General features: G+C 33.0%; 1 protein-coding gene and 2 pseudogenes across 1 annotated transcript in view; 2 read left to right on the top strand and 1 right to left on the bottom strand.

Moving 5' to 3' along the window:
- The window catches only part of ZMYM4 (zinc finger MYM-type containing 4), a 143183-nt gene that overhangs the window by 18094 nt on the left and 102999 nt on the right, over positions 1-22090 (top strand). The gene's annotated exons all lie outside the window — the stretch shown is intronic.
- LOC102898891 lies at positions 13121-20335 on the top strand (annotated as a pseudogene).
- Positions 15258-15376, bottom strand: LOC112473106 (annotated as a pseudogene).

The following is a 22090-nucleotide window of genomic DNA, read 5'->3' as shown; positions in this document are numbered from 1 at the left end:
TTCAAATGTTTGTCTAGTTTATACAGGGAACCATTGTAGGGTACAGTAATGAATAAAATGGAGAAAATCTCTGTTCCTATGGAGTTTACATTCTAGTGATGGGAGAGATAAATGCTAATCAAATAACAGAGGATTTAAAATGGAGCATTTCTGAAGAGAGAAAAGGATACAGTATTCTATGGTGGAAAGGGCATTGTGATTTTAAATAGTGATATTTAAGCAAAAATCTGAAGGCAGTGAGAAAGTGAGCTATGTCATCATTTGAGAATAAGGATTTTCCAGGTAGAGGGAACAACAAGGGCAAAGGCTGTGAGGCAGGAGAGTGCTGTGAATGTTTTAGGAACAGCAAAGAGGTGGTAGTGAGTAGCAGGAGATGAAGTCAGGGAGATAACTGTCTAGGTTGTGTAGGAGCATTTAAGTCGAGATAATTTTTTGTCGTGGTGGCTGTTGTATATACATTGTTGGATGTTTCACAGCATCCCTGGCCTCTGCCCACTAGATGCCAGTAGATTTCCCCAGTTGTGATAACCAAAAATGCCTCCAGACATGCCCAACTTTCTAGACTTGAAGAGCAAAATTGCCCCTTGTTGAAAAGCACTGCACTCTTAAATGACTGTCCCTTTGGAGAGTATTGGAGGAAGATTTATGGTGTGTACTTGTGGTAATGGTGCACAGTCCATTAAGGGGGCTCAGTCTCTCCTTAATCAAGAGGCTAAGGGTCTGTGAATTTGAAGTGTGGAAACTGGGCAAATCTACATGACTACTGTGATGACTCAAGTCAATTTTTGGCCACCAGATTTAGGTGTTTTTCTGTGATATAGTTTAAATTGCCCGTATATTTCATTCCTAGGGACATCGTGATCAATTAGCCACTGCCAAAGATCTCTGCGGGCCAAAGCATTCTGATTACCGGTATGTCCCTGCTGCCCTTATCTTTGGGGTCAAGTGCTGCCACTTGACCTCTGCCACTTTGGGATCCCATCATCAGTGAAATTAGGGAGCCTGTCTCAGTGGTGACATTCCCCATAGTCATACCTGACCTACAAAAGAAAGCAGCCACATAGTTTTTTTATGTTGTACCTCACTAATACAGTGTCTCCTGAGCTTTCTTAGGGAATATAGTTGGGTAGTAGGTGTACAGGTTGCAGAGGATAAATCCACTCCACAATGTTCCTGTCTCCCCTAAGCCTCTGGATTTTTTCTTCCACATGCCAGTGAAATTTAGTATCTCAGCCTTATTAAACCTTAATATTCATTTTTCATGTTAGTGTAGTTTTCGTTTGTATTTGCCTGAGTGTAAGTTTCAGTAAACAAGTAAGCTATTGTAGCCACCCTCAGCTGCACAGGCTAACACATTAAATTCAGAATCTGTAGTGAGCTCACCTATATTAGTGAATTTTAGCCTCCTGTTCTAATACCCTTAGCATCTATTTTTACACATATTCCCCAGGTTTTTGCCTTTTTATATTAGAAAAATTCTGGCATTTTTCAGTTTGTGAGCTATTTCCTCTTGGGTGATAGTTGTACCTGTCCCTTTATAACATGCTGAGATATGAACCTAGTTATGGGTCTGGTGGCAGCAGGTTGGTTGGTTGTGGTTAGTCATGAGGAGAATGAACATCCTTCTGTAGGTCATTTGCTACACATAAGAATATCACAGGATTTTCAAGCAAAGGAAGGCTGGCTACTCTCCTTAGATACAGGAAGATAAGTTAGTTCCATTGGAGGTTTGAAATTAACCCTTTCATTCTGGTTCAACCACATAATCCCCATTCTAAGTTTGAGTCCCATTTTTTCTCCAGTCATTGCCCTTAACTTTTCACATGAGAAACTTGGCTAGACTATGAAATCACCTGATGATGTAATTCACATGTTTGTCCAGTTAGATTTTGCGTTTGATTTTCAGCAGTAACAACCTGCAGTTACAAGCATTAAGGTTTTTTTTAATACTGTCATGAAAGTGCTGTTTCTTAGACTGTGATTTGATCTGAGAGTTGATGGACCTGAACTTGTTTTCTTCTGTAACTGCTCAAGGGCACTTAGAAAATCCATCTCACGTAATAGACCTTACAGTCATCATTACTTCCGTAACAGTCAAGTGCAACAGCCATTTGGTTTCCCAAGGCACTCGCTTAAGTTGGCACTTCATCACAATCAACCACAGGTGATAGCTTGATTAACTCTGATGTCACTGCATGCCAGGGATTACTAGCATCCTATTTCCTGCTTGAGCCCTGTGCTTAAGGCCAAGGATACTACCAAGCCAATCTTCAAAACTCATCTTTGTGGATCTATTTGTTGTGACCACTGCCAGTACCAGTCCTTTATTAGTCAGAGGTCAGAAACCTCAGAGTAGTTTGAATAAAGTTTAATGTAAAGAATTCTTAACTAGCAACACAGAATTAACCCTAAGGGGGAAAGAGAACTTTAAAGTATGCAGAATAGGTAGAGGGAGCAACCACTAGGGCTGAGGCAGATGAGCAGGAAGGGAACACATTTGAAAGATGCCCCATCTCTCAGCTTAAAAGCTGAGATTCAGATCTTGGTAAGTGTATGTTCCACTGGATGTTGGGAAGTTTGAGATGCTGCAGAATTTTGGTGGCAAGCAAAAAACCTCCCTCTGGGGTGCTGACAAAAGTCTCTAGGAAGCCTCTTGTTGAATCTGGCTAAGAAGCCAGCTGGGGCACTGGCATAATTCTCTGAGAAGCCTACCACCGTCTGAGATGCTAACAAAATTTGGTAGGAAACCATTCATGGGGTTGTGTTTTCCCAAGGTACTTGATCAGAACCAAGCATGTGTCACTAGAGATTTGGTGAGAAGTTGGCACCTGGATAGAGAGTCATTGGGTGCCTTGCATGCCAGGAGCCTCCACTGAAGCAGGCAGTTTAGAGCACAGTCTAATGGGAAGAGAACCCCCTTTCTTCTGTGCTACTCCTTCAGTGACATCTGCTGACGTAGGTTAATGTCGTGCTGGCTGGCAAAGGAGAAATGTGTATAGGTGCCAGCTCTATTATCACAAAGTAAGGCAGCGAATAATTGCTTTGGAGTTGAGAGGCAATACGTTTATAATTGGTACACGCAGATATTTACATTTCTTCTACTCTTCATTCCTTTGGGTAGACCCTGATTTCCATGGAGTGTCATCTTACTTCTTTCCCAAGGCCTTACCTTTAATGCTTGTGCTGGTATGCTGCTGCTGCTGATTTCTTCCAGCTTGGTACATCTGAAAAATTCGTCATTTTGTTTTTTTAAAAAATAGTGGTAAAATACACAAAACATAAAATTTACCGTCTTACCCATTTTTAAGTATACAGTTCAGTGGTATTAAGTGCATTTATAGTGTGCAACTATCACCACCATACATGTGCATAGCTCTTTTATCTTGTAAAACAAACTCTATACCTATTAAACAATAATTCTCCATTCTTCTTTACCCCCAAACTTTGGCAACTACCATTCTACTTTCTGTCTCTATTTCTCTTAGTATAATGTCCTCAGGTTTCATCTATGTTGTACCATATGTCAAAATTTCTTTTAATGACTGAATAATATTCCATTGTATATTGTATGTTGATTTTTTATCCTGCTACTTTGTTGAATTAATTTATTCTAGCAGGTTTTTTTTTTTTGGTGGGATGTATAGGGTTTTTCGTATTTGAGATCATATCTGCAAACAAAATTTTATTTCTTCCTTTCCAATTTGGATACCTTTGTTGTAGGATTTTCATAGATTCTCTTTCATGTTTAGATAGTCCCTTCTATTGTTAGTTCGCTGAGAGTTTTTTTTTAACATGAGTTAAGTTTTATCAGTTGCTTTTTTTGCATATATTGTGAAGATCATATAGAGTGTTCTTTTTCAGACTATTCATGTTTTTTGAATGTTAGCAGTAAGCTCCATATGATTATGATGGATTATACTTTTTACATGTTCCTGGATTAAGTTTATAATGTTTTGATAAGTATTTTTATATCTATGTTTCATGTGCAGTATTGATTAGAAGTTTTATTTTCTTTGGTTTTGGTGTCTGGGTAATGCTGGCCTTAGAAATTAAGTTTGTAAATATTTCTTCCTATTAATTTCTTAATAAGGTTGGGAAAGATTACTATTATATTTTTTCTGGTAAACCCATCTGGGCCTTTAATTTTCTTTGAGAGGTTCAATTAATCATTTGAGTTTTAAAATGGATAACAGGAATTTTATTTTATTTTTATTCTTGGTAGTTTATGTCTTTTGAGGCATTCATCCATGTAACCTTAAGTAGTTGAATTTATTGGCCAAATTATCTATAATCTCTTATCCTTTTAATGTCTGTAGATTTGTAGTTGTGTCCTTTCTTTGATTCCTGATATTGTCAGTTTGTGTCTTTATTTTTTCTTTGATCAGTCTAGCTAGAAGTTTTTCAATTATATTGATATTTCGAAAGAATCAACTTTGATTTCACTGAATTTTTAATTGTTTTCCATTTTTTGCTTTTATCATATCTTTATTTCCTTCTCATTCCTTTTGGGATTACTTTGCTCTCTTTTCTTAGCTTTTTGATTTGACACCGTTTTAAAAAATACAGATGTTTAAAGCTATCGACATCTGTAAGTACTGCTTTTAATGCATCCCAAAACTCTTGGTAAGTTTTGTTTTCATTATTATTTAGTTCAAAATAATTTCTTCTTCTGATTTTTTTTTTTTTACTTTGATACATGGTTTTTTTAGAAATATGTTTAGTGTACAAATTTTAACGTCGTTAGTGATATCTAGTTTAATACCCCTGAGGTTAGTGAATATATTCTCTAATTTCAATTATTTTATTTTTATCGATGCTTTTTTATGACTCAGCATGAGGAATATCTTTGTGCTTGATCTGTGTACACTTAAAAGGACTACATACTACATTTACTTGGTGTTTTTATATATAACACTTAGGTTAGTTTATTGCTAGGGTTGTTAAGATTTTGTCTTCCCTTTTTTTTTGTCTCGTTCTAAAATTACTGACAAGTTATAAATGTACATAATTGGGGATTCTGTTTATCACTTTAGTTCTGGTTTTTGCTTCAAGTGTTTTGAAGTTGTGTTAATTAGTTGTTATACATTTAGAATTATCTTGTTGATTATTATTAAATGACTATTTTTGTAATACTTCTCTTTAAATCTACTTTCTCTGACATTAATATTGTTACATCAGGTTTGTTATGCTTAGCATTTGAATGGTTTTGTGTTCCTCTCCCCTCTTTTACTTTCAGTGAATCCGTGTCTCTATATTTAAAATGTGTTTATTGTAATACCATGTAGTTGGGTCTTGCCTTTTTTTCTCCTAATGTGGTACTTTTTAATTGTTGTGCTTGTTCCATTTAGATAAAATGTAATTACTTATACCATTTGGTTTATGTCTTCCGTCTTGGTATTTGTGTGTTTTTTTCCTCCCCAATTACAATTGATGTTCAATATTATATTAGTTTCAGGTTGTGTTTATGCTCTCATTTCACCTTTCCATTTTGAGTGTTTACATGGACTTCTTTGTGTGATATATTCTTTAGAGGTTGCCCTAGAGATTACAACATGCATTTTTAAGTTATTGCCTTTAAAGTTATATCATTTGTCATCTTTTACAACAGTATTTCATTTATCTTCCTTCCCTTCACCCTGTTTTAGACCTTTGTCTTACATTTTACTTCTATGTGTGCTTATATATTTCTTAGTATTGGTGTGGTTTCATGGATTCTTAAATCAGTGTATTATGATCCATTGTTGCCATTATTTACTTTGATGCTCAAATTATCCCAATTCAACCCATGACATTTCCTTCACATTAGTTTTTTTTTTTTAAATTATCAATGTGTTTGTTAGTCCTTTTTCCATAAGATGTTCCCGATATGCTCTCTTAAAATCTTTAATATAATCATGTTACTTCTCTACATGAAATTCTCAATGGCTTTCTGTTAATCATATGATAAAAGTCATTCAAGGCTGGGAATACATGACCCTAATTATATATTTAGTTTTCTCTCTCATCTCCCTTAAATCTATCCCCCATTTCTTCTGTCATAGACCTCTTTCAGTTTCTCTGTGTGCTTTTGCTCTCCTTAAAACTCCCTGTAGTAAGTGCTGTTTCAGTCTTCTCATCTAAAAGATTCCTTTTTAATTTTTAGCGTAGGTTAAATTCCTGTTAATTTAAATATCATAGCATTTTTTTCCTTCTTCACGACAACATTCCTCTAACTTTGTAGTTCTTTGTTTCTTACCTTTATTCTCTGCTGGACTATGAAGGAATTTTGTTTTATTTCTTGCTCTATTTTAACATTGTTACCAGCATCTGTAGTAGGCAAATGTTCAATAAATATTTGTTGGTGAGTAACCAAAGTGGACTCAATAAGTTATCACTTCAGGTGAAATTTAGATAATAATGGTTGTTTTATTCTCTCCCTTTATGTTGTGGTTGTCTTTACAAATCCATATTAAATCTCATACGATGTAAAAGAGCTCAAGGGCAGAAGAATGTTCTGTATTTATAAATAGTTGTTTGTTTAGATTGTTACCAATTTTGTTGCTTTTTCTTCATTTTTGATATTCTAAATTTCCTCTCGATATTTTACTTTATATATAAAGAACCTTAAAAATTCTCTTTCTAGAACAGGTCCACAGACAGTGAATGCTTCTAGTTCTCCACATCAGAGAGTATCTTTATTTTTTACCTTTATTTCTAAAGGGTATTTTCATTGTATGTAGATTTAGGAATTGACAGTTCTTTTCTTTCAGCACTTTAAAGATGTTTTTCCACTTTTCTTTTGGCATCCAAGATTTCTGATGAGAAATCTGCAATGAAAAGTAGTGCATCATTTTCTCTAGCTGTTTTAAAGTTTTTTTTTTCCTGTCTTTAGTTTTCAGCAGTTTGATTATGAGTGTCTTGGTGTGGATATCTTTAGATTTATCCTGTTTGGGGTTTGCTTATCTTGAATCTGAAGATGTATGTCTTTTTTCAGATTTGAGGAGTTTACAGCCGTTATTTCTTCAAGTATCTTTTTGAGTTACAGTTTTTCTCTCCTAGGATTCTGATCACATCAATGTTATACCTTTTAATGTCTCAGGTTTCTGAGGCTTTGTTCTGTCCCTTCCCCCCCCACCCCCGGCCATTTTTTTTCTCTCATTCAGATTAGGTAGTTTCTATTAATTGATTTTCACGACTCTTTTATCTCCATCTCTGTTTTGCTTTTGAGCCCATGACTGAAGGTTTGTTTTAGTTTTATTCATAATGTATTTGTTTTTATTGTGGCAAAATATACATAACAGAAAATTTACCATTTTAACCATTTTTAAGTGTACGATTAATTGGCATTAATAACTTTCACATTATATAACCACTGACTATCTCCCGAACTATTATTCCATCATCCCAGACTAAAACTCTGTACTCATTAAATAACTACCCAATACCCCTACCCCCCAGCCCCTGGTAACCATTTAATGAGTTTTTATTTTGGTTTTTTACTTTTTCAGTTCTAAAATTTCTATCTGGTTCTTCATTATATTTTCTTCTAATTCTTTGTTGACTTTTTGTCTTTTAATTTAAAAAGCATCTGTCCTTAGTTGTTGCAGAGTGTGAAACCATCTCTGTTTTCTCTCAGTGTATTTGTACCATCGTAGTACATTAAAATCTACCTTACTCTTTTTATTGTGATAAAATATACATAACATAAACTTTGCCATATAAATTCATAGTTTAGTGGCATTAAGTGCAAAAATCACCACCATCCATCCCCAGAACTTTCTACATTATTCTTTGTAACAAAGTCTGCATAGAATTTCATAATATGTTTATTAATACATCTTTTAATCATTTCCCCTAGAGGGACTTTCATGTTATTTTTTTATTGGTGAACAAACATGGCAACAAGTGTCTATTTTACATGTTTTAAAGGTAAGCTTTTGTCTCTTATTTTTATTCCCAGGAACAGTTCTACTAGAGGTTAAGAGATTTGTAAAGGATGTGTGAATGAGTGTTGGCATGGATAGTAGCCTTTACTGTATTATCAATTGTTGCCATTTCTTTTAAAAGATGTTATATTAAAGTGTATATATTTTAAATGTGTATATAATATAACTTATTAGGGCTTAAAATTTTATATTCTCACCAAAGTGACACATGATTATTTAAAATTTTTGAATATTACAGAACTGTAATTGAAATTTTATATATATATGTCAATTCTTACATAAATACAGATATATAAGTATATAATTAATATATATTCTTGGTTTAAAGAGTTATGTTTCTGAGCTATGTGGGTCTTTTCAAAAAATGAACAGCTGACTTTAATTCTAAAACAGTTACAGACATTTCATCAATTAAAAGTTTTAGAATAAAATAATATTGAATGTCAACTCTAATTGAAAGTTAAAAATTAAAAACAACAAAAACGTTTTAGATGTGTGATTGCATCTAGTTTCTATAGCAAGGAAAGCAATTTACTAAATTACTTTCTAGCGTATAACGTGCTCATAACTCATTCGTATATATAGTCTTTTCCTCACCTTTAGAAAGAGATAGTGTATATGCATTCAGTAAAATGTTCATTCAAAAAGACAAATAACTTGTTTTGTGTAAGGTGAATGATCCAGAAATGCTAAGTTTTCGTATTTGTTAGATATATTTTGTTGGTTTCCTTTTTGCTGGTCTGTCAGATTATCTGGGATTAATATACTATGACACTATAAATTAGATTTGAGAATTAAGAATTATGAAAATTTAGTTAAAAATGATTTAATAGTGACAATTTATGATTAATCCTTTTGGTCTCTACTTATATTATTTTGTTTAATGTATTAAATGTTACTCAAAAGTATAATTCATATAGTCTTGTTACCATACATTAATTGTGGTTTTGGGGGAAAAAAACACAAAGAACTTAGATTTTGGTAATGTCTTTTATGATAGAGGTTGTTAATGGGATATCAATAAAGGAGTCAATATTTTAATTACAATTAAGACTGAAATGCCTGGGCTTGCTTTTAAGTTGTTTTTCTTTAAATAGAAGTGCTTGATGATATCTGGTTAATTTTATAAGATATTCTCTCAAGATTATTAAAAATATTTAAATTTTATTTTCTCTCTAATATAAGAATCATTTTAGGATGATGGCTTCACAGTGCATGACAGCCATTATTGGGCCTTGATGAATACAATGACTACCATTAGAGTTTGGTACCACTGTCTAGGGGACAGTATTGTACCCAGACTTGATTTTGTGCCATTAGTGCAAATGCTAACACAGTAAAAATACAAATAATGTCTTTGTATTATTACTGTAAAAATAGTTTTGAAAATTGTATAATTGTATTAACCAATATTACCTTAATAAACTTAATTAAAAAAAAATAGTTTTGACTTTGGAGACTCTTGAAAGGGTCATGAGACCCATAAGGGTCTAAGAAGCACACAAAGAGAACCACTACTTCTGGGCTTTTGTTCTTTTTCAAAGGTTTCTTATATGGCTGCAGATGTTTGCAGGCTGAGTAACTTTTGCCTTCTGTCTTCATTTCACAGATACTTCGAAACTAGACATTAGTTGGCTCTTCAGTTTTCTTGTTAATATATGATTTAGGAAATTTCTTTGGATTTTTACTTTTTTATGTTGTGGCAATATGCCCCTTGATTTAAGTCAGGGATCTGAAGTTTTAATTTTTACCTTAAATAATTGAAGAAATCTTTTATTTGTTTTAAGTTTTATAATTTACAAGTTCATATTTGCTATAGACTTTAGGGAGCACTGAACATATTTTCCTTGAACATCATAGATTTTATTATAAAGGTTCTTGGTTTTTCAAATTAGTAACCAAATTTATACATCATTTTGGAATAAAAGACTTGGTGGGAAAAAAAGACTTAGTGAAAAAAGTGTAGTTTAATAATTCTACACATATTGCAAATAATCATCTGAATGTATATTTTCCTTTTACTTTCCATTTAAGGAGGAATATAGCATTCTACACATTCAGATTGTAAGGGAGACATTATCTACCTATTCAAAAATGACTTTTTTTTCCTTTTTAAGTCTGGATAGCTTAATTCTTTCCTTAGCTGTTGTGAAAAGAAGTCATAAAAGAAGTCATTTTAGGTGGTAGCTTCACAATTGAATCTGATTTTTGTTTGAAGCTGTTTCTCAGCGTGACTGAGAATCCATACTCTATATTTGATGATAAATTTTGACTGTATTATATTTATTAGGTTTTTGTAGCTATCTGAACAGATTTTTTTCCCGTTAAAGTATATAATGTAAATTTAACATTTAACACTTAAGTGATATGTTCTGTGAAACATTCTCTTTAATAATATGTTTCTAATGGCTTGTTCAGTATATTTCTGAACTTAAAATTAAGTTGCTTCATTTTATAGAATTATGGATTTGTAAAATCCAACTTAACTGTTTCTAGTTAGAACTTTGGTTTTTATTCTACATAGCATTTTAAAAATACTAACAAAGTTTCTGACAGCACGCAAAATATGAATTAGAAACGCTAAGTATACCAACAATAAGTTAGTAGCCAGGCTTCTTTTGATGGAGAAATCAAGCCTATTTAATTTTTTGTTCATGTCAAAATAATTTCAGTAGAAATAATTATTATGTTTAATTAACTGTACTTAAATTTAAAAAATGAATAAAAATGTGAAAATAAGATGGATTTGATTACATTTTAAAGGAATGTTAGTGTCTTAAAAAGTCGTTTAGGAAAAAAGCTCCTATAAAGAGAGAATGAGATCTACTTTTATAGTGTCTTTGTTAAGTTTTCAGTCTCCATTACATCAATTTGAGTTCTTAATTTATGCCTAGCTTGAAGTGAGTTGTGAGCATCAAGTTTGAGAGTTTGTAGAGAACTTTTTAGAATTTTGTAGACCAACTTTATTTTGAGATTCCAACGAGTTAAGTAAGGTCTGTTAGTGAATTAGTAACAGAGCAGTTACTAAAGTATAACCATGTTGATGTTAACAGTCATATTTGACAGCAGATATTTTTCACATAATGGTTTTCTTTTTACATTCAGTCTTCACTTTGCAGGCTTCTGATATGTTTGAGGTCATTTGCCACAGTTTAGTTAAATAACACACCAAATAACACACCAACAACAAAGTTCAGATGTCATTTACCATGGTATGTTAACTGTAATTGTGTACCGTATAAACTTTGATGCTAGCTCTTCAGTTCACAGATTACTACATAGTTAGAGATATCTATGGTGATCAGTGACCAGTTAGAGTTACTTCTCTCAAAGTCTTGAGATTGATCACTGTGCATCTGTTATGCATTTCTTGCACAGATAGCAAAATGTGTAGTTGTGTTACCTCCTTATCTCCAAGTGTAATCCATGTGACCAAACTGGATAATCAAAGGAGAGAGTTGACCAACAAAGGTCAAAGTACAGAAAAGAAATGACAAGTGGTAACATTAGATATGAAGAATTGGATGTCAGAAGATTTGAAAATAGCCGCATAAATGAAGACATAGAACAAGAGCTAGGCCTGCCTAAATGAAGTTATGAACTGTATTGAAAAAGTCAGATGAATATAAAAAATAGGATACTGAAGTGGTCATAAAGGGGGAGAATATAGATAAGAACCCCGAGGAACTTAGTAAAGGTGAATTTATCAATATAAATGAGGAAAGTGGATGTGACAAAAAGGATGTGTTAAAAGAAACGACTCACAGCAAGAATTTCACAGTAAAGAAACTTTTAGAAATAGATTAAAAGGTAAAGGGTAAAATGTTTGGAAGCTGAACCAAAGTTGGAAAGGATTATGACAGTTTTAAAGGTGTAGAAAAGATGCTTTTTCTGTATCATAAGTTGTATAAGGAAAAGAAGGCAAGTACTGTCTACTCTTAAGTTCATTTTTTTATAATGAAATAAAACACTGATTCTCAGTTTCTTATTTTTAAATTATAAAATAGTAAATATTACACAGTATTTTCCATTTCCCTATATATTTATAACTGACAAAGAATTTTAAATGGTTTTAAATATTTTGACAAAGTATGGCAAAGTTTAAACTTTGACAAAGTTTAAAGATAGAACAATTGTAATTTTTTCTCTTTGATTATTAAGATTGCTTTGCTCCGTCGCTTTCAACTTGCAGGGTTGTTTTTATGGTCCTGCACTACAGTGCAAAGTGAGACTTGCCTGTATAAAAATGTTTTTTTTCCTTCCCATAACAACTTTTATATTTTGTAACTTGATAAAATGATTATAAAGATCATTAGTATGAATAGATTTGAAAGTATAAGTAGAGAATGTTTGAATGCAGAAGCAATAGGTAAAGACTGACATTACCATTGGGGTGAGGAAGAGGTTTGGACATTTAATTAGGATTGCCCTGTTGAAAGCATAAGAACTATGAAGCTTCTGCGTAATCTTTGAGATTCTTGCAAGTTTTAAAGTACACTCTAGGATGTTTTTAATATAAAGTTTTAAATTATTAACAAAACAGTAATTTTTTTAATTCAGCAAATATTTATTGACTTTCTATTATGTGTTGGGCATTGTAGGTGCTAGTTAGGCTTATAGCAATAAAGAACAAACAAAATCTCTCTAGACTATGAAATATTTTAACCTGCCTCCCTGCTTTGAGAAATGTAGAGTCTCGATAATTCTTTACAGATTCTTGACTTCATTAAGGTTCTGTTGAAAGAAACTAGATTGTTTTTAATTTTGTATATAACTCTATAGGCCTTTGTATAAGAACTTTATTTTTATTGATTTCTTTTTTAGACAGTCTTCAAAATGAGGTTAAAAATTTATGTTTGTATAACTCCATTTTTTTGTCAGCAGGTGGATTTACAAAAAGAATGGGATATTTTGTGGTACAGTTTCAGAAATGTGTATGGATACTTGATTCCTTGTAGCATCCCTAACTTTAGAGTAAAAATTTTATAGTTGCTATCATAGACACATCTGCTGTAATAGTGCTAGGAAAGACAGTTGTGAATTCTTCTTTGTTTAGGAAATTGGGCGTACGCGGGTTGTGTGAGATGGCATCATTATAGAATCGTTAACTTTAGCTCAGTCATGAAAACTGAGTAGGTAGGTGTTTACTGTTAAGATTGGAAAAGTGTGAGTACTGTGCACAGTGGTCCAGAGGCATGAAACTATCTGAAAGATTGGATGAGCTACAGGTTATTCATAATAGCAAGAACATTTACTTTGGGGATGGAGATGGGAACATGACATCAGGAAATGATGAAAAAGTATGAAGATAGGGCCAGATTTTGGAGAGTCAGAAGTTTGGGCTTTTTTCTGGGGAGCCTTTTTCAGAGCTCTGTGTGTGTGTGTGTGTGTGTCCGTCCATGTCCGTCCGTCCGTGTCCCCTCAACCTCTTATTACCTTTATTTCTTCACTTATAAAATAGAGATGTTAACAGTACTTACTTGATGAGGTTTTATGGAGGTTAAATTGAATTAAGTCACATAAAGTGGTTGGAAAAAAGTGCCAGACACAGGGTGAGGTTTCTGCTAAGTGTTAGCCATTTATTATAATGGTTTGGGAACCAGTGCCTCAGGTCACCTAAAAAATTCCATAGTCAAACAGTTGATACAAATAAGTATCACAGATGATTAATAACTATGTGGAAAGATTCTTATTCAAAATTTAAAATATAAAAACAATAAAATAAAACAACAAAATGGACATTTAACAATGAGATAACATTTTTTTGCCTACCAAATGAAGAAGATGAAAATAACTTAATCCTGACTGGTAGAGAAGTTCTCGAGAAACATGAATACAGTGTGTGTGTGTGTGTGTGTGTGTGTGTGTGTGTGTGTGTGTGTGGAATTTTTTTGGTAGGCAGTTTAGTAACATCAAACATTTAAGTGCCTGTGCCCTTTAATTACATGATTCCACTTCTAGGAATTGATCATACATACACACGTTACACACACATATACTTAAATATATAAGCCAACTTATATATACAAAGAAAACAACTATAATATTATATTTGGAAAAAAACTTGAAGCAACCTAAATGTCCATCAATATAATACAATAAAAGACTATGCAGTCACTAAAGAGTGAATTAGATCGCCATATAATGAGAAATTTCCTAAGTAAATTTAGATTTTTAAAAAAATATGAGATAATCTATAATCTATATTTATTTGTATCTTTGCTAGTCTGAGAAAATGTATCAATTTTAACTTGAGGTGAAATTGAATGTTTACTGCTTGTTTATGGTCTTTGATCATTTTCTATTGGGATGCTGCTTTTTAGTGGATTCTAAGACTGCTTTATAGGAAGGGTATTGTATTAACCAGTGTTAATACAAACACTCCAGATTGTCTAAATTTTTCCACATTTTATTTTTAATATCAAGTTTATTAAACTTTCTCATGAGGATTTGTTTTCTTTTTCAAGTTAAAAGACTTTCCTATCGTCTAGTGTTTTCACTTTTTCAATTTCTTTTTATTCTATTTGGAATTTATTTTGATGTCAAGTATAAGGTAGTAATCCAAAATTTTCTACTGGTTACTTACTGGTCATATTCTGATTTTTTTTTAAGTATGCTTTGGACTTTGTATTTTTTATTCCATTTCATTAATTGCCATGCCAGTATCATATATTTTAGTTATTATACCTTAGATATATGGTAGGGCATAGTTTTCTCCGTGTTACTGTGATTCAGTATTTTCTTGGATGTTATTTTTACCTTTATTCTTCCAAATGTCTTTGGTAAAGGTTTTGTCTTGTTTCCTCATACTCACCCCATCCCTCCCTATTTTGTGAGGAAATTGAGTTCTTCTAGTATTGATTTTTCTCTTTAGTAAGCATGGTATGTCACCTGTTTACCCTCTGAAAAGTTTTGTAATTGTTTTCCTGCTATTTCTTGTTTATTTTCAGAACTTTTTATGTTTAGTTGTATTGTGAATTGGATTATTTTTCTATTATATTTTAACTAATTATTACTGTTTCACAATTTTGTTGATTTCTTGAATGTTGAATTTTGTAAAGAGTCACTGTTGACATGTATTCTTATTCCTAATGCTTTTTTAGTCTTCTATCTTAGACTTTTCAAATAAACAAGTGTATTACCTATAAATGACAATTTTGTTTCCTTTTCACTAGTTTTACATTTTATATTTCATTTTTCTTATTGCATAGATTAGAACTTCCAAAACAAGGTAAAATAGTGGTAATGTTACCACTTTAATGGTAATTAAATGGTAAGTATTTTATCTTGTTTGCCAACTTCGATTGACAGATTATTTATTTATTTATTTATTGCCTACAGCACCTGGTGTTCCTGGGTGGTCTCCCATCCAAGTACTAACCAGGCCCAACCCTACTTAGCTTCTGAGATCAGACGAGATTCGGCTTGTTCAGGGAGGCATGGCCGTAGACCTTCAATTGATTATAAATGGACACTTGAACTTCGAGTTGAGAACAATTCTGATAATGTATCTGTAGTTCGTAGGAGAGATTAGTGGCAGGTGATTAGTGGTGGAAGGAGAGACTTTGTAGAAAGAGAGTATTAGGAACCAAGTATTTACTATCCTTACTTAATATTTCGTTATTTGGCTGATAATTTGGGAGAAATATTTTTTAAGATGTTAAATAATTACATCGTCCTATGTATTTGTTAAATGATCAAGTGGAAAACGCCTTATAAAATACTTTTGAAAACCACAGATGGTCAAATGGCATGATTATTTTTAAAAAACAGCTAAAAACATTACTTTGGAATATATTACTAAATTAAAAATGACTTTCTTGTATTAAAAGAACAGAAATAGAAACCTACAACTGCTAGCATCATTTAGCATAATTTCCCACAATATTTTTGTAGTAAACAAATCCTTCAAAGGGGTTCCGTGGTCAAATACATTTGGAAAATGCTGAGTGAAACAAAGCAGTACAGATTTGTTAGTTTTGGATTTCTTAGTATTTAATAAATTAACAAGCATCGTTAATCACTGAAAAAAGATTTTTATTTCCTATATTTAATCGCAGAACTTTTTTCTCTTAGAACATTTCGCAGATTTTGCATAACAAATGAGAAATGTAAAATATGGCATTGGTTATTAAAAACATTGAGTGATAATGCAATACAACATGTCCTCAAACAATGTTATTTCATTCAACATACTTTAGTTATAATAATGAGATGCCTTAGGAACTTAGCTTGTTTATATCAGCCTATGGTAAAATTGGTGTCATTATATTTTGTTTTGCTTAAAATCGCAGAACCTATAGACGATGTTACATGAAGTTTTACTATACAATATGCTAGGGACTTTGGGTATCTCAGAATAGAAAAGATTTATTTAGACAACGAAACTGACACATATATGTTAAGTATGCCACAAGTAAATGTATAAATTAAGTGCTGCAGAGGAGTAATGAATTCTAAATGGGTTATCAGCAAAAGCCTCATTGAAAGAGCTATACTTTGAAGAAACAATGGGATTTCCATCAGGTAGACAATCCCAGTATGGAAAAAACAGTTTGAGAATGATATGATTAGAACTTTAGTGCAGGAGTCAGAAATGACTTTATTATATAGACATAGTGATTGTTTTCAGAACTTGAATCTTCTTCCTGCCATCTCCTTCAGTGGTTATTCTTTGGATAACTATGCCCTGTTCTAAACATGACTAATACTTAGATTTGAGAGTGAAAGGAAACACATTAACAATTACATGGAGATGATAGACATAAACTGCGATGCTTTTGGCTAACTTGAATATGTAGTCACCCTGTCTGTGAAGAGTGTCCTGCAGTATTTGGGCTATCATTAGTCATCAGTTTTATCTTAGAACTGGCCAGCTTTTCTCAGAAAATCCACATAGCCTTTCTGTTCTTTGATTTCTATATTCTTTCTCCTGCCGAGAATCTTTACATTTGGTTTCCTTTTCTTGAATCTTCTCCCCTACTTTTTCACCTGTTTTAATTCTAAGTCATCTTTCAGATTAATTTAAGGACAGTTCCTTTGCCTTTCTCAACCTACTGTATAGGTTAGCCCCCCTATGGAGAGTAGAGGATTCATCTAAAGCACTGAGATGAATTAGAAATAGAAATGATAGTTCTTACTGTTGATCAACTGAAGGGATTGGGGGGGAACCCTAATTTTGAGAGCTCTTGTTTGACCTCCAGAGTGTTGGGGCTACCACTAAAATGAAAATGGCACCAGTGGCAAAAAGAGCAGGTTTTAGAGAAAAAGAAAATGAAGCACATTGGACAGTTTTCAGTTACTACTTATTCATTGAAAAATCCACCTTTAACTCCCCAAACTATAATTTTAGAGCGATTTGGTCTGTTATTTAGTTTTCATTGAATATTACAAAAACTCTCAAATTGGTACAGATATTAAAATTAGTTTGAGACTAATGTTTATGGTATTATTCATTCTATCAGATTCATCCAGGAAATTTGTGAAGTATTATCATGCTTGTATGGAGGATATAAAAGAAAGTTAACTTTTTTAAAATAAGAATTATTGGTCCAGGATCCAATAAATTTCAAATTGTGATTTTTTTTTTCTTGGGCAGGTGAATATGTGGTATGTTTACTAATTCACAGTATATTCGGATATTTTTTCCCTTCAGGGTTAATGAACTGGAGTGTTTTGTTTTGTAAGTAAAAATGTATTTTATCTCCAGTGCATAATTTTTGAAATACAGGGGGCTGAGTCATTTGCCCAATGCTTTCCTTTTAAGCAGTGGACACATTTTACCAAGTGAAATGTAGTGAACCCTAATTTTTAAAACAAGGAAAGAGATCTTATGTTAGCGTAATAGTAATAACTCTCATTTATTATGTATTTATAGTTTACTAAGCACCATGCTAAGTTCTTTTCATTTACTCATTCTAACAATCCTTGGAAGTAGGTAGTACTCTATCTCTACTTTATTGCTGAGGAAATTTGAGGCTAGAAGTTACATAGCTGGTAAGTGGACAGAGGTGGGATTCAAATTTAAGCAATTTGAGACCGGAGCCCATGATCTTAACTAATGTTCTGTCATACCTCTTAAAATTATGTAACATTTACTTTTATAAATGCAAATATGCAACAGTACATGTTTTGAAGTCAGTGGATGGAACCCATGAGACCATTTTGATAACTAAAATTGAACTTTTTTTTTGGTCTTAATTAGTATCTATATTTGTTTTTTTAAAGTTCTACTTTTTGTATATTGAAAAAATTCTTGCCCATAAAGAATAGATATTATAAGTTTCAAATTATATCAAGCATCTTCTCCAATCCCAGTGGTAAGAAACTAGAAATCAATTAGAAGAAAACTGAAAAACACAAATACATGGAGGCTAAATAATACAGTGCTGAACAATGAATGGGTTAACAAGATCAAGGAAGATAGCAAAGACAAATGAAAATGAAACAAATAAAACAAATGAAAATGAAAATACAACCACCCCAAATCTGTAGACACAGCCAAAGCAGTCCTAAAAGGGAAATTTATAGCAATACAAGCTTACCTCAAGAAATAAGAAAAAGCTCAAACAGTCTAACCTTATACCTGAAGAACTAGAAAAAGAACAAAGAGTTCCAAAGTGAGTAGAAGAAAGGAAATAATAAGGATCAGATTGGAAGTAAAGGAAATGGAGTCTTAAAAAACAAACAAAAGATCAATGAAACCAATAGCTTATTCTTTAAAAAGATAAACAAAATTGATAAACCTTTAAGCAGACTCATCAAGGACAAAAGAGAGAAGACCCAAATAAATAAAATCAGAAATCAGAGAAGTAACTGACACCTCAGCAAAACAAAGGATTATAAGAAAATACTATAACAATTATATGCCAACAAATTAGACAACCTGGAAGAAATGGATAAATTCCTAGAAATATATAATCTTCTAAGACTGAATCAAGAAGAAACAAAATCTGAAAAGACTGATAACTGCTAATGAAATTGAATCAATAATCAAAAAAACTCTCGATAAAAGTCCTGGAGTAGATGGCTTCATGAGTGAATTTTACCACACATTCAAAGAAGAATTAATGCCTAATTCTCAAACCATTCCAAAAAATTGAAGAAGGGGGAAGGCTCCCAAGTTCATTTTATGAGGCCAATATTACCCTGATACCAAGAAAAGACAAAGACATTATAAAAAAAAAAAATTACAGGCCAACATTCCTGAGGAAACATCCATTTATGATTAAAAAAACTCTCAGCAAAGTGAGAATTGAAGGAACATACCTCAACATGATGAGGGCCATATATTACAAACCAACAGCTAGCATCATACTCAACAGTGAAAAGCTAAAAGTGTTGTATTAAGAACAAGACAAGGACACCCACTTTCATCACCTGTATTCAATAGTATTGGAAGTCCTAGCCACAGCAATCAGACAGAAAAATAAAAAGCATCCAAACTGGAAAGGAAGAAGTAAAACTTATTTGCAGATGACATGATACTATATGTAGAAAACCATAAAGATTCCACCAAAAAACTATTAGAACTGATAAATGAATTCAGTAAAGTAGGACACTAAATTAATATTCAGAAATCAGTTGCATTTTTGCACACCAATAATCAGCTATCAGAAACAAATTAAGAAAACAGTCCCATTCACAACTGTATCAAAAAAACAAACAAGCTCTTTTTCAGGCATCGTGAGCAGCAAAGTCTTTTGCGACACCCTCTACAAGGTGGTGTAGGAAGTCCTGCATGGGAACCAGTGCAAGTGCCGCAAGTTTTTGGAGACGGAACTGCAGATTAGCTTCAAGAACTGTGACCCTCAGAAGGACAAACACTTCTCGGGTACCATCAGGCTTAAGTCCACTCCCCGCCCAAAGTTCTCTGTATGTGTTCTGGGGGACCAGCAGCACTGTGATGAGGCCAAGGCTGTGGATATTCCCCACATGGATATTGAGGCACTGATAAAACTCAACAAGAAAAACTAGTCAAGAAGCTAGCCAAGAAGTATGATGCCTTTTTGGCTTCAGAGTCTTTGATTAAGCAGATCCCATGAATCCTGGGCCCGGGCTTTGCTGACCCACAATGAGATCATGGTAGCTAAAGTCGATGAAGTGAAATCCACGATCAAGTTCCAGATGAAGAAGGTACTGTGTCTGGGTGTGGCTGTTGGCCATGTGAAGATGACAGATGATGAGCTGTATACAACATCCACTTAGCTGTCAATTTCTTGGTGTTATTCCTCAGAAAGAACTGGCAGAACGTCCAGGCTTTATATATCAAGAGCAACATGAGCAAGCCCCAGCGCCTGTACTGAGGCACAGCTTAATAAACCATACTGCTATCAAAACAATGACAACAACAACAACAAAACTCCTAGGAATAAATTTAACCAAGGATGTAAAAGGACCTGTACTCTGAAAATTAGAAGAAATTAAAAAAGATACAAATAAATGGAGGAAGCATAAACTGTGCTCATGGATAGGAAGAATTAACATTAAAATGTCCATACTACCCAAAGTGTATAGATTTAATGAAATCTCTGTCAAAACACCAATGACATTTTTCACAGAACTAGAACAAATAAATAATCCTAAAATTCATATGAAATCAGAAAAGACCCCAAATATCCACAGTAATCTTGAGAAAGAACAGAGTTGGAGGTATCACGCTACTTGATATCAAACAATACTACAAGACTACAGTAATTAAAACCGCATGGTACTGGCATAAAAATAGATATACAGATCAGTAGAACAGAATAGCTCAGAAATAAACACATGCCCATATGGTCAATTAATCTATGACAAAGGAAGCAAGAATATAAAATGGGCTAAAGACAGTCTCTTTAATAAATGGCGTTGGGAAAACTGGACAGATACATGCAAAAAAATGAAACTAGACCACTTTCTTACACCATGTACAAGAATAAACTCAAAATGTATTAAAGACTTAAATGTAAGATCTGAAACCATAAAACTCCTAGAATAAATCATAGGCAGTAGACTCTGATATCACTCCTAGAAATTATATATATATTAGATATGTCTCCTTGGGCAAGAGAAACGAACGAATAAACAAATGGGACTACATCAAACTAAAAAGTTTTTGCACAGCCTAGGAAACCAAGAAAACAAAAAGACAACCTACTGAATGGGAGAAGATATTCACCAATGATACATTGATAAGGAGTTAATATCCAAAATATATAAAGAACTCATGCAACTGAATACCAAAAAAAGTCTGATTTAAAAATGAGCAGAGGATCTGAATAGGCATTTCTCCAAAGGAGACATGCAGATGGGCAGTAGACATGAAATGATGCTTAACATCAGTAATCATCAGAGAAATACAAATTGAAACCACAATGATATATCATCTCACACCTGTCAGAATGGCTATCATCAGTAAATCAACAAACAGCAAGTGTTGGTGAGGATGGGGGCAAAAGAGAAATCTCATACACTGTTGGTGGGATTACAAATTGGTGCAGCCACTATGGAAAACAGTCGGGAGGTTCCTCAAAAAAAGTTAAAAATAGAACTACCATATGACCCATCAGTCCCACTTCTGGGTATTTATCTGAAGAAATCCAAAACATGAATTAGAAAGATATATGCATTCCTATGTTCAGTGCAGCATTATTTACAATAGCCAAGTTATGGAAGCAACCTAAGCATCCATAGATAGACAAATAGATAAAGAGGAAGTGGTGCATGTATACAATGGAATATTACTGAGCCACAAAATAGAATGAAACCTTGCCATTTGTGATGACATGGATGGACCTAGAGGGTATTACGCTAAGTGAAATAAATCAGAGAAAGACAACAAAGAAATACAGTAGAAACAAGTGGTTGCTTGCCAGTTGGGAGAGGACTTGGACTGTGTGATAAAGGCGAAGGGATTTAGAAGTATTAATTGGCAGTTTCAGAATAGTCACAGGGATGTAAAGTACAGCATGGGGAATATAGTCAGTAATATTGTAATAACTGTATGATTCTAGACTTATGGGGGATCACCTTGTAAGTTATATAAATGTCTAACCACTATACTGTACACCTGAAACTGATATAATATTGAAAGTCAATTGTAATTGAAAAATAAAAAAAATTAAAAGTTACCAATTTTTTAAAAAAGAAAATCAGTTTGGTTTTTAAGTTCTATTAAATCTTTC

Source organism: Pteropus alecto, unplaced genomic scaffold, assembly GCF_000325575.1.
Source record: "Pteropus alecto unplaced genomic scaffold, ASM32557v1 scaffold39, whole genome shotgun sequence".
NCBI classification, from domain to species: Eukaryota; Metazoa; Chordata; class Mammalia; order Chiroptera; family Pteropodidae; genus Pteropus; species Pteropus alecto.
The sequence above is the reverse complement of the archived record's forward strand: the minus strand, read 5'-3'. Positions and strand labels throughout refer to the sequence as shown.